This window comes from Ochotona curzoniae, unplaced genomic scaffold, assembly GCF_017591425.1.
Source record: "Ochotona curzoniae isolate NIBS_2020 unplaced genomic scaffold, NIBS_Ocur_1.0 scaffold_4506, whole genome shotgun sequence".
In the NCBI taxonomy this organism is placed as follows: Eukaryota; Metazoa; Chordata; class Mammalia; order Lagomorpha; family Ochotonidae; genus Ochotona; species Ochotona curzoniae.
Window position 1 is genome coordinate 26,192,191 of NW_024467119.1, and position 13,064 is coordinate 26,205,254.

A 13,064-nucleotide genomic window follows, 5' to 3' on the forward strand; every position below is an offset into this window, starting at 1 on the left:
CTCCACTTGCTATCCAGTTTCCTGACTGTGGCCTGAGAAAGAAGTAGAGAATGGCTCAGGTACTTGTGCCCCTGAACCCACATGGGAAACCTGGAAGAGGATCCTGGCTTTGGATCAGCTCAGCTCCAGCCACTTGTGGCCATTTGGAGCAGTGAAATCAGAGGATGGAAGATTTCTCTCTCTCTCTCTTTCCCTCTCTCACTCTTTCCCTGTGTAACTCTGACTTTAAGATAAGCAATAAAATAAGCATTCAAAAAAATTACTAGGATTGACATTGTGGTACAACAAGGAAAGCTGTGTGATGGTAGCATGCAATATATGATAGTGCTTGTATAAATCTTGGCTATTCCACTTCCAATTCAACTTCCTAGTAATGCACCTGGGAAAGCAACAGGATGGCCTGGAGTACGTGGGCCCCTGTCGCCCACAAGGGAGAGCCAAATGGATTTCCCTGGTTCCTGCCTTTAGGTTGGCCTTGACTTGGCTGTTGCAGCCACTTGGGAAGTAAACCAGCAGACTGAAGAACCTTTTCTCTGTCTCTCCCTCTCTTCACCTCTCTTTCAAATAAACCCAGCTTTAAAAATATTATACATATTAAAACTATTTATTTAGATACAGGACTAAGGAGAAGAAAAATATACTGGCCTACAAAAACTGAAATCGGAAGGGCTTTTCTGAAGTTGTAACATATTTTTACATCGATTTCACCAAACTATACATAAAAGTAGAATAACAGGAGAGGACAGTTAAAAAAAATTTCCCACTTGAGTAGGTGTTGTGGTATAGCACATTAAGCCCACTTTCATGCAGGAGTACTGGTTTGAATTCTGGCACCAATATTTTGAATCCATCTCCTTGCTAATGCATCGCAGGAGGAAGCAGATGAATGACTCAATTACTTGGACTCCTGTCCTGGCCTCAACCTGGCCTATTTGTTGTGGGGCATCTGGGGACAGAATCAATCAACTCTCCATCTCAATCTCTCTCTCTCTCTCTCTCTGTGTCTCTCTCTCTCTCTCTGTGTGCTCCTCAAGTAAATAAAAAAAAAATAAAATAAACATTTTTTTAAAGTCCTCCCATTAAGAAAATACAAGAGTGGGCATTTAGCATAGCAGTATCAACCAGACCTTTGTTACAGAGTAGTGCTATACAGCAGAAAGATGGATGGCTCAAGTGAGCAGCACATTCACCTGAAAAATAATCTCTTTATCAGTCTCAGTGTTTCTGTTTCCAGAAGTGAGACAATAGCCCCTATGTTACAATCACTGAGAAGAAGTAGCATCACTTGGCTAAAACGCCTAGCATACCGATAATCTACAGGCACCCAATACATAACAGCTGCCATTATTAAAGTCAGCAATATCCACATTCAATTCTACTTAAGTGATGCAGATTGTTTCATCTGGGAACGCATCAGGTCTGCTTAGGGAGTCATAAAAAGAGGTCTTCAAAAAGTTCATGGAAAAGGAATACGTGGGAACAGAACTTCACAAGGACTTCAAAACTTTCTGCACCAAAATAAACTTACTTTATTCTGCCCATTGTGAATACCCTCCTGATATTTTTTAATGTTCTCTTCTGGATTATTAAGTAGTTTACAAAGACAGCACATCCTGGGGAACCTTCTCTCAGGAGTTTTAGGACACAACATACTTATTAAAGGTCCACCTGCAACTACCATTCTTCTCTAGGGCCTTATCTTTCTCATTAGTTATTAATGGGACTTCACAGGGCTGCTGTAGGATTACACAAAATATTTGTAAATTTCTGGCACAATGTTTGGCTTATAGAAAGCACTCCATAAAGGGATGCAGTTGTTGTTCTGGTTCATTTTTTGTCTAGTCAGTAATACATGGGATTCCTACAGGGCATGCCTAAGTCAGAGTGAGTGGGGGTTGGTTGGGCTTTGCCTCAACATCAGCTGACAGATGCTGGCACTGGGGGCTAATTCTGTCAAATTAAACTGCAGAACTACCTGAAGAGTGCAAGATCCAGGAGTGTGAGTGAGCCCAGTAAGGAAACACTGGGCAGGCATCTCCCTCTTGGGTTGCCACTCTGACTGACTGGTAAGTATGAAAGACAGGACTGGGGCAGGCATGTCTAGACAGATAGTGGCACCCACTGGCACATGTGTGGGCTGGACAGTGGGGCTGGTTGGGTTAAACTAACCTTAAATGCTCACTGACATGTATGAAAACAGAATGGGATGTGGGACAGACTAGACCAGTCTGCTGTACATATGGGCGAGCATGGGAACCAGGGCGGGGGGTGAGCCCGGTGGGGGTTAATGCGGATTGCTCTGACCAGGCTGCAGCTCCCAACGGTTTGTGTGAGGGCAAAGTATGTGAGAAGCAGGATCAGGCTGACTGCAACACCCATTGGTTTGTGTAGAAGACAGGGCTGGAAACAGAACTGACCCAGCAATTGCAACTACCAGCATATGCATAAGCTGATTAGGGTGACGAACTGTGCCAAACCCTGTATTGGCAAGCACACACAAGAATCAGGTCTGGGACCACCTCAGATGAAGTTTCTTTGGGGATCCCCACAACTGAACTGCTGGATTTAGAGCCCCAACCATGGAGAGAATTGCAGGTTCTATGGTCTGACTATGAAGTACATGTGTCAAAGCTGAGCCTCCTCAGTGGTTCCAATAGAGCAGTGAACAGTATATCCATGTGCACATGGAGGATATGACAGTACATTGGAGTCTGCAGAGGACAGTTCGTACCACTACAGAGGACAAAAGACAAAACAAATTGATCAACTACCCCAGCCAAGAGTTGGCAGTGAGTAGCTAGTCAGAGACTCTAAGATGGACTATGTCAACCAGTGGATTCTGGAGAGATTTCATTGTGATTGGAGTGGCAAGATAGGCAGTAATTCAGAACTGCTGAATTACTGAAACCTTGTAAGCAGAATCCTCAGAGCATGCCCCATATCAGGGACCCTAAGGTGTCCTCCATCCCAGGGTGCAGAGGCGTGTAGGAGGTTGGGTGTGGCTTCACTCCTTGTCTACCTCCTTCCCCCAGATACAGCAAGGACAAAAAGAGAATGTGAATATGGTGATCTCACCCCCCTTCCTGTAGCTCTTGACCCTTATCACCCTAATCAACTATGTAAAAGTCATCACAAATAAAAATAATAATTTAAAAAGTAATAATACACGGGAGGCTCCACATTGAAGGGGAGCTGTCAAATGCACAGAGCTCAGGAGGTCTGAGTTCTGTGACCATGACCTAGTTTCCAAAGCAGAATGAGGAAAATTACTCTTGCCCAGAGGCCTGTGGACTCTTGGAGTGGTCACTTCCTGGTCCCATCTACTTCCCCTTTACCCATATGAACCTTCCAGGAATAACAGTCTTCTGGTGACAAGCAATGTGTCAGGACTGAGTCATGGGTCACACACACGACTGTAACCTGCTTCTCCAGAACCACATCCCAGACTCCAAACCAATGCATCCACCTACAATGGATCTCAAGAAACTGCAGGTCTCTCTCACAATCAGAGTCATTAGTAGTATTTCTTAATTTTAAATAAAATAATAATGTATCTTATTGTGATGAGAGTCACATATCCAAAGTCATGAGACACCTTAAGTCTCTAATCGTGACGTGGAGAAATTCAAGCTGAAGCCACATAAATACTTTAAGGACACTGACACGTCAGTTCCCCAGGTCAGAATCGGTTGCATGATTTTGTTTAATCATAAAGTGACAGAGAAACATAGGTGAGCATACAAATATTGTTAAGAGATGTCTCTGTCTCATTCCCCAGTAACTGGCAAAACATCACATAATGCAATAGTCCCATTGTAGAATTTGGGCCCATTAAAGTAGTTTCTTGGAACAAACTCAAATTCTGAAATATACTCAAATATTTCTTCTTACAGGGCATTATTTACTACTGGAAAATGAGAGAGAACAGAACACAATCTCTTTCAAGAGTAACACAAGCAAGTATTTATAAAACATTTTATTCTACTCTAATATCTGACAAACCTTGGTACCTTTAACATGGTCAACTGCTTATTCAGTAAGAGATACTACTATATTGTCTATCCCACTGCAAAAGACAGACAACAGAATAAAAAAAGTGCTGTGGGACAGTTTTCTCATAGATCTGTAGCATTTCTGCAGGTCTTAGATGCAGAGGAACTAACTGCTTGTGGTCTCAATTATCTTTAAGAACATTTGTACAGTGAATGATTCTGGAACACAGAGCTGTCTCCTGGAGCAAAGGACAACACATAGGCAAAATAATGCGTCCTTCTGAAGTCAGGGTCAGACATGCTGCCAATTACAAAAGATTAGGATTCCCTAAACTCAAGATGCCTTTCTTATTATGCAACTTATAGAGCCTGCAGGTGTCAACTGGCTCTCTCCACGTCACTCTGGCATTGAGGCTTAGGACACCAGTGTGAAAATGCTACTATGTGGGTTCCAGCTATTACGATGAGTGATAATCATTCCTTTCTCATCCCAAAGTACATGAAACTGTGACAGACAACTTTGCTAACTTTAAAGTAGGGTAAAATCTTAGCTTTCAGAGTTCTTGACAAGAAGTTAGGTAATCTGCCTAAGGTCTGACAGGTAGTAGGTGGCATATCCAACAAGACTCAAGCCCACACTGTCCAGCTCAGAAACACTGCTTTTAAACTCTGCTACACTGCAGTAGTGCTCAAAGTGTGGTTCCAAAAATAGCAGCATCAATAGCACCTGCAAACATGCCACAAATGCAAATTCTTGATAACTACCTCAGATCTACTGAATGGGAAACTCTGGGGGCAGAGGGCACATCTGTGTTTTAACAAATCTGCCTTCCAGGGGATTCTGACATATAAGTCTAAGAATTGCAACTATAATGAAAAAATAGTATGAGCAGACCATGATATGCTCTCAAAAGTCTATAAACTTAGCTTTTGTAAGTTGAACAATACTTTTCAAGCACTATAGACATAATCACTTCTCAAGGCCTTTTATCCATTTTCAGGAAGGTAAAGATGTTCAGTGCAAATATCAGGTATCTTTAAATAGTTCTGTATAATATCTTCCTTTGGAGACAAACATATACATCCAGAATGTTAAATGAAAACTGTATCTCTAAAATGACCAGAAAGAATTACTCAGCCAAACAGAAACACTACTAATATTTTAAAGTCAAGCTGTAATTCTTGAAAAACAGGAAACCACATATCAACAGAGCCAACACAGCGTACCAATAGTAGAACGGGTACCAGGCTTCAAGTTAGAGTCCAGTCACTTTAGCTCAATTTCCTGATTTTAAAACGGAAAACAACATTCAGCTCCAGGGTTGCAATTAAGCTCATGTCACAGGGAAGCCAGTGGTAAACAGTGGAAGCTGTTGTGAGTGGAAGCTCCACCTGCACAAGCCCTTTCTCTTTCCCAATCACAATGTTACCATGATTTCTCCAAAGCGCACCACTGTCTGGTACACAGAAGAGGCTCGCACTGAGCAGGTAACAGGAACCAAAGTGAGGTAGTAACAATTTGTTTCCTTCAGCCGCCACCTGAGGCAAAAATCTCAGGCTTTTCCAGGGAAAAGTCACCCTAACAAGAAATCCTGAGTCATGTGTAAAGTGGGCCAGATAATTTAAGAAAATCAGCTGATTTTTTTTTCCCTCTTGAGAGTACTGCTGAAGGAGTTTTATCCTCAGCACAAGACAGGAACTCTGGCTGGCAAGCTCCTGGTCTCAGAGTTTCAGAGTGTCACAGAACATACAAACTGTTACACATGTAAACAGTTAACAAGGAGCAAAAGGTCTGTACCTACAAAGAATTATGTTTATAATTTTACTTAACAGATTACAGTGTTATCTAATCTACTCTAGTAAATCTAGAATTCGAGGCAAGCTCCTACCAATACGAAATAAGCTCCTACCAAATGTTTAAAACGTGGCCTTTTGGGTGCAGCCAAGACTCCCACTTGAGATGGCCACAACCCATAACAGAGCGAGTTCAAGTCGCGGATCTGCTTCCAATTCCAATTTCCTGCTAATGTTGTACTCTGGGAGGCAGCAGGTGGTTGTTCAAGTACTTGAGTCCCTGCCACCCACATGGGAAACTCAGATGGAGTTCCAGGCCACTGGCTTTGGCCTAACCCAGCTCATACTGTTGCAGGCATTTGGCATTTGGAAGAGCTTTCTCTCTCTTTCCTTTCATCCTTTCTTTTTTCCTCTCTTCATTTTTCAGATATAAGTAAAAAATTCAGGAAAGCCACAATGAGATCAGCCTTGTAGTTCAGTGGATTAAGTTGCCGCCTACAACACTTGTTTCCCTTGTGGGCACCAGTGAATCTTCGCTACTCCATTTCTGATCCAGCTCACTATTAACAAGCTTGGGAAAGCAGCTGGAGACAGGCAGAACAGCTGGGCACCTGCCACTCACAAGACAGACTGGGATAAAGACTTTGGCTTTAGCCTGGTCAAGCCTTGGCCACTGCAGTCATTTTAAGCAGTGAACCAACCAACAGACTCTCTTTCTGTAACTGCATCTCAAATTTAAAAATAATCTTTTTTAAAATAACAAAAAACACCATTGTCATTCAAATGTCATTCGAGAACAGAAATTGCTGAATTTAATGAGGAAAATATAATTTAATTACAAAAGTTTGCGTATTCATAATAAATGCAGGTCCACTCATTGTACTCTCCCCAAAATTCTGCCTGGGCCTTCAAACAGGTGCACTGGGGCTTCTAGCTTCAATAGACCCACCTAATTAGCAAATGCATTCAAGTTCAAGAACAGATTTCACTGAGAACTGTAGGTTCTTAATAGCAAAAAATCTAGCTGTTATCATCTTCCTTTAAAACAAGATATCTGTGGGGGCTATATCATGGCATAGTAGCCTAAGGCTCCACATTGGCATCAACATCCCATATGAATGCTCACTGAGTTCCAGCTGCTCCACTTTTCATCCAGCTCCCCGCTGATAGGCTAGGAAAGCAGCAGACTATGCAGCAAGTCCTTGGGTCCCTGCGCCCATGTGGGAAGCCTGGAAGAAGCTCCAGGCTACTAGCTAGACCTGGCCTAGCTGCAGCCATTGCAGCCATTTGGAGAGTGAACCAGAGGATGGATAATCTCTCTCTGTATATCTGCCTTTCAAATAAAAATAAAACAACACTTAAAAAAAAAAGATATCTTCAAGGTATACTGTCCTTTGTGTGTGTTTTATAATGATGCAAATATTTACATGTAAAGTTGCTTTACCTTTTAAAATGTGAAAGAATAAAGCAATTTCAAAATCTTGGATTTTAAAATTTAGCCAACTTCCTATGGGGTTATGCAAATATTTGATGAAAGAGTACAAATTACAAGAGTTATACCTGAAACTCCTTTACTTGACTTTCAAAAATAATAAAGTTTGCTTTTTTTTTAAGCTTAATTGTTTTCGTCTACCTTGTTACATTTCAAGGCAATGTGCAACACGTAACTTCCACTGAGCAATTACAGGGCTAAAGTGGATCTGCAGAGATGCCTTTTAATGATACAATCCATGATTATTATAATTGAATATTCTCTTCCAAATTTAACTTTAAAATCCAATTAACAAGTATCTTAGTCAGTAAAAGAATAACCTTTAGTTCAACAGGCCTTTTGCAAAATTCAGTTAAACCAGATAGGACAAAGGACAGCTCTGAAATACTCTTTCTACCCCATAGAGAAACAGTGACTTCTGGTGGCAAAAGCAATACATGCATCTTGAGGAGAAAGCACTGTTTAAATTAACCTGGACTTTATTTTACTATAAATTCTTTCTTTGGGTGACCTCTGTACTCTAAGTGAACACTTTACGATTCTTCAAAATTGCATTTCTCCTAGGTTGAAGAGTTAAGCACATGATAAATGACTAATCACCAGAAATTCAATTGCTACAGATTAAAAGCAAAGAACTTACCACAACAAAGCTGCTAGGCCCACAGCCCCAGCCTCAACATCCCTCCACATTCTAGAGGAAAACTGAAGTCTCCAAACTCTCGTCCTCCACAGTGCCCCCTCTCCAACCCTCCCCATCTCAGTTGACCAAATCCTTCCTTGAAAATGGCAGAAGTCCTGGTAAAGCGTCTGCCTCCATGACACAGGGGGGCATTCCTTACCCAGGCTCCAACAAGCTCCTGACCCCTGCTCCTGCTAATGCAGACCTGGGAAGCAGAGACGATGGCTCAAGGAATTGGATAAGTGCCACCCATGTGGGTCCCTGGCAAAGCCCACACTTGGGAGAGTCAATCAACAGCCAGGAGACCTCTTGATTTCTTCTCCCCATCCCACTTCCCCTGACCACCACCTGTTAAACAAAATCCAAAGGCTATAAGCTGAATTCAAATAAGAACTTATCTCAGCTTTCTCTCCTAGGGTCCTACAATCATTACCCCATCACCACCCCTTACCCCTCCAGTTCTCTCCATTTCTTTTCTGCCTAGTTCTTTAACCACCACTGGCAAGGAGACAACCCCTTTACAATAAAGCAGGCGAACCCTCTAGAATGTTCAAGTCTCCTGTGACTCTCTTTCCAGAATATCCACTCAAGGAATCCTTACCACTAAAGATGAAAGGCAAGCTGAGGAAATACATTAGACAGAGGAAGTAAACATTGAAACGGGGCCATGCCTAGGTATACTAAAACAAGCAGACCGACTGGAGAGTCCAAAGCTCTCACTCTTTTCTCACACCTTCTATTCCCTCCAGGTGGGACACCACGCAGGTGCGAAAGGGGACCCAGCACCCGGACCCCCACCGACCTCCAGAGTGCTTTTGGGCGCTCTTAAAGAATCGTGCACCAGCCAAGCCCTGCACCCTTCTCTGCTGCTCCTCCTGTCTGCCGCGCCTTCACTCTGCAAACGTCCAAGGAGCCCTGAGTCTTCGCCCTAGCACTGAAGGTTTCAAACCGACCAGATGCCTCAAGGGTAGATCCCATGCAACGTGCACCGACAGGATTAAAATGACCCCACCCAACCCTTAAACCAAATCACATCCAGTCACAGGGCTGCAAGTCCTCACCCCCTCCTCCCCAGCCATCCACACATCTCCACCTCCACAGCTGGGGGAGGGGCCCGAAGAGAAAGGGGGCTTCCCTGAATGATTTGCATAACAAGGAGACGTGGGGGGTGGCAGCGAAATTCACAAAGATTCCTCGCACTTTCCCTGTCAAGGTCAAGGCCGGGCGGCCCAATTCCTCCCTTCGAACTCGCCGACCCCACGCCCGCACCATCAGGGCGCTCGCCCTGCGCCAAGCCGCAGGGGGACACCCGGGGCCCACCGAAACACCAGCACCCAGTGAAAAAAGATGGGGACCGCGCCGTCTATCGGGCGCCGGGCTCCTAAAGGTGGAGGGCGGCCCTTCCCCGCCGGGACCCCCACTTCCAAACTTGGCCCTTGCCCGGGCTCTGGAGGCTGCCGATCGCCTTGGCTCGGTTCCCTCGCCCCGAGCGAGGCGGCGACGAGGAGACAGCTTGGAGCCCCGCTCGGAGCCCTCCAGAAACTTCTGGGACTCTCCGTTTACGCAACTCCTGGTCCCGAGGACCAGCTTCCACTCCGGGACCGCGCTCCTCCGCCAAGCCGCGGGGGCGCCCGGGCTGCGGGGTGCGGAGAGAGGGGCTCCGGGGGTGCCCGATGCGCTACCTGCCAAGGAAGGCGCTCCTCGTCCGGGCAGGTTGGGGTGCACTCCCGCGCCCCCGGGCCCCTTCCTCCTCAGGTTCCCACCGGGGAAAAAAAAAAAAAAAAAAAAAAAAGCGGCCGCGCCAGGAGATTTGAGTCAGCGGTGCGGGAAGTCGGCGAGCCGGAGGCACTGCCCGGCCTTCCGAGACCAGACAGCCCGACCGACCGTCCACAGCCGAGGGCGCGCAAAGCGTCCTTTACCTTCCAGACCGTCGAGTCCCGGGCCGCGTCGCCCTCGTCAGCTCGGCTCTCCCTCACGCACACAGCCGCCTTGACCTGTTGCGGCGGGCAAGTGGCACGCGTGCGGGGGCGAGTCTACCCGGGGACTCCAGCAGCCGCTCGCGCGGTGGGCAGCAGCGAGGGCAGCGGGGCTCCCGCAGCGCCTGAGGCGAGGACGCCGCTCCGGCCGCTACGCGCGCACAGGCGGCGGCCGCCCAGTGCGCAAGGACCGCGCCGCTCGCTCGGCCGCAGGATCGGCGCGCCGGCAGCCCTGGGACGCCGGGCGTCGGCCACGCCCCCGCGGGAGAACACGCCCTCCCGCCGCCTCGCCACGCCCCCCCGCGAGCGGGCACGCCCTCGGGACACAGGCCCGGGGAGACCTCGCTTCCGAGCCCCGCCCCTGCGGGAGGACACGCCCTCCCGGCGCCTCGTCACTCCCCCCCGCGAGCGGGCACGCCCTCCGGACACACTCAGGCCCGGGGCCGACCTCGCCTCCGAGCCCCGCCCCCGAGGGAGGACACGCCCCGGACCACGCCCCCGTCCTGGACCACGCCCTCACGCCGGAGGCCCCGCCCCGGCTCGCCTGGCCTGCTGCGCCCGGCCGAGACACCGGTGGCTCCGGATGGAGGAGGCGGTGACGGCACCCGCCGCCTGGGTGACCCTGCCCCAGGCTGCTGCGGTGGGGCGCCAGAGAAGACAATTTGGCCCGTGCGGCCACATGAAGCTCAGGGTCAAGTTCCGACTCCCAGGTGTCAAGGAGCGCTTTTGGGGGGAGGTGGGGTGGGGAAAAGGGATTACGGGGCGGAGGCTGAGGGAGATCTCATCAACGACTGAAACAAGATTTTGTGCCCTTTAAAGGACATAATAGCTAACATCTGGGGCCTCGGATTACGGTTTAGAAAGGACTTTCACACGCAGGCGGGTTTCGTTGTTACCACATTGTTCCCTACTCCCAAAGACTGAGGGCGAAGGAGCCACCCCAGTGGCCTGGATCATGCTCCCTGGCCGCGGCCTGCCGGCTCCTGCTGACCACCTGCTCCCCTCGCCTCTCGCGGTGTCTGATGGCCGTGGGGGCTTGGGCAGGCAGGCTGAGGAAAAGGGAAATGTCCACTTCCCTCGCGGCCTGGCTCCTCCCGTGCACACACAAGCTGTGCTCCCTGCCTCTCCAGCAGAGGAAGCGATCTCAGATCGCCTGCATGGTGTGTGTGTGTGTGTTGTGCCTAATGTCCCCGTGATTCAAAATGGGTGACATCCTTTGCAAGCAAAAAAAAAAAAAAAACACCTCATTCCAGTGCAATGCATAAAGTCCATACATGTCGGAAAATACTCCTTCCTCATCTCTGTGTTCTTTCCTCTTTTTTTTCTTTAGGAGGAGGAGGTGACTACAGCTTTCTCTTTGCTAATGACTACTTTGACCACAGAACTGAACATCTAATGGAGAGACATTTGTTTCCATTCCCAAAGGAAGCCCTTGACTACCTGATCTAAATTCCCTTGGATGGGTTTCTAGAACTCTCCCAGCTGCCTGCGTCTCCCCACACTGGGACCGCCTTGGTTTACCTTCACAGCTGAAGAAGTGCTGGTGAGATCCACATGCAGTCTGAATGGCTCTCCTTGAAAACTTAGAAGGTTGGCCTTGACCAGGCTGAGTTCCCCTCCCCCCTGCGGTGTTCCTAGACTGACACTTTAATCAGTGACAAGTATATTACCGTTGTTATTGATAGGTAATACATTTACATAGATGATACATTTGATTGTGATAACACCAGTGGTCTTCACATTCATAAAAATGCATGCTATCTTCAAATCCATTTTTTGGTGAACTCTTTAACAAGATCTCTCTGTCACTCTGCCTTTCAAATAAACGAATAAAACATTTAAAGTGGTTTCAATGTATCTAAATGCTTTATGACTTGAGCAAAAAGAAATCCTGACCTAGAGCTACACATATTTAGCTTCCTTTGCTACAGTTTGCGCAATCCCTCAATCCCTTCAATCCCACTCAGTGGGATTCTGGCAACTTCTTAATCTTAGCCACCTGCTCACATACATTTATAATTATGGTTCTGTTATGGTGAAGCACATCTCAGCAGTGATATTTGCTAAAGAGAACGGGGGGTGGAATCTCTTTTTAATAAAAGGATGATACTTTTTAAATTTTCCTTTGTAAATTGTTTACATAGTTGAGTCTCTGATTAGGATGAGGAAGGTCAAGGTATGAAGGAGGTGGGTAGGACAAATGTTTCAGTATTTCTTCCTCCTGTGTTTACGTGGGCAGGGGGGGCACTCCTTGCTGTAAAACTACATCGGCACCCAAGGATGGGGGCAATATTTTGATGACGCCTTAGAGACCCTGACATGGGGAAGAGTAATCCCAGGATATTACTTAAGTAGTTTTGATAATTCTGATAGTCCACCTTAGTGCATCCACAGACCCAGGAACATGTTGCAAGGCTTGGCCAGCAGAGAGGTCTAACATGGAAAATAGAAGAATTTCCATGCTCGATGTTCTCTGCTCTGCTGGCCTAAATGAGTTGGCTGTCACATCCCCCGGGTACATCTGGGCATGCTGTCCACTATAGGGGCATTAGCAATATAGGCGGCCCCGTCCTGACAGACACTCCAAGGTCAGACAGCAAATCCTGTGACTTTCCCCGCCCCCCCCCCCACTGTGGCCAGGGTTGAGGATGACACTTTTTAACAGCTTCCTTAGACAAGGCTCCTGGGATGTTACCTGGTAAGTTTCACGGATGAGTCTTCTCAAAATTTAGAAATAAACAAGGGAAACTCCTGGGATTCATAGACGCCTCTCAGCTGCGTTCTCAGAGTACCTGAACAGCCCAACAGTCCTACGGGAGAAGACAACGCTGAAACAGACAGGCTGGGGAGGTGCCTGCCACTGAGGTTAGCCGACTGCTGGCTGGGTCCACCTGAAGCCGACTAAAACTCTGCAGTTGGCAAGATCCAAGCAATCTAAATTATGTTGCTCTAAAATGACTCCTCTACCCAAGGACTTAAAAAAAGAAAGATTTATTTTTATTGGAAAGGCAGAGATAGAGAAGGGGATATAGAGAGAAAGCTCTTCTGTCCACTGGTTCACTCCGCAAGAAGCCACAATGGTCAGAGTTGAGCCGATCTGAAGCCAGGAGCCAGGAGCTTCTTACAGGTCT

The 13,064-nt window shown here is 47.1% G+C and overlaps 1 protein-coding gene across 3 annotated transcripts in view; it reads right to left on the minus strand.

Moving 5' to 3' along the window:
• The window catches only part of AFF1 (AF4/FMR2 family member 1), a 197,227-nt gene extending 187,145 nt beyond the window's left edge, over positions 1-10,082 (minus strand). Inside the window, exon 1 of one of the 3 annotated variants that reach the window (XM_040967300.1) lies at positions 9,877-10,082. The gene's annotated coding sequence lies outside the window, so the exon portion shown is untranslated. The remainder of the gene's footprint in view (positions 1-9,876) is intronic. The other 2 variants (XM_040967299.1, XM_040967303.1) reach the window with 2 other exon arrangements.
• Between the last annotated feature and the right edge of the window lie 2,982 nt (positions 10,083-13,064).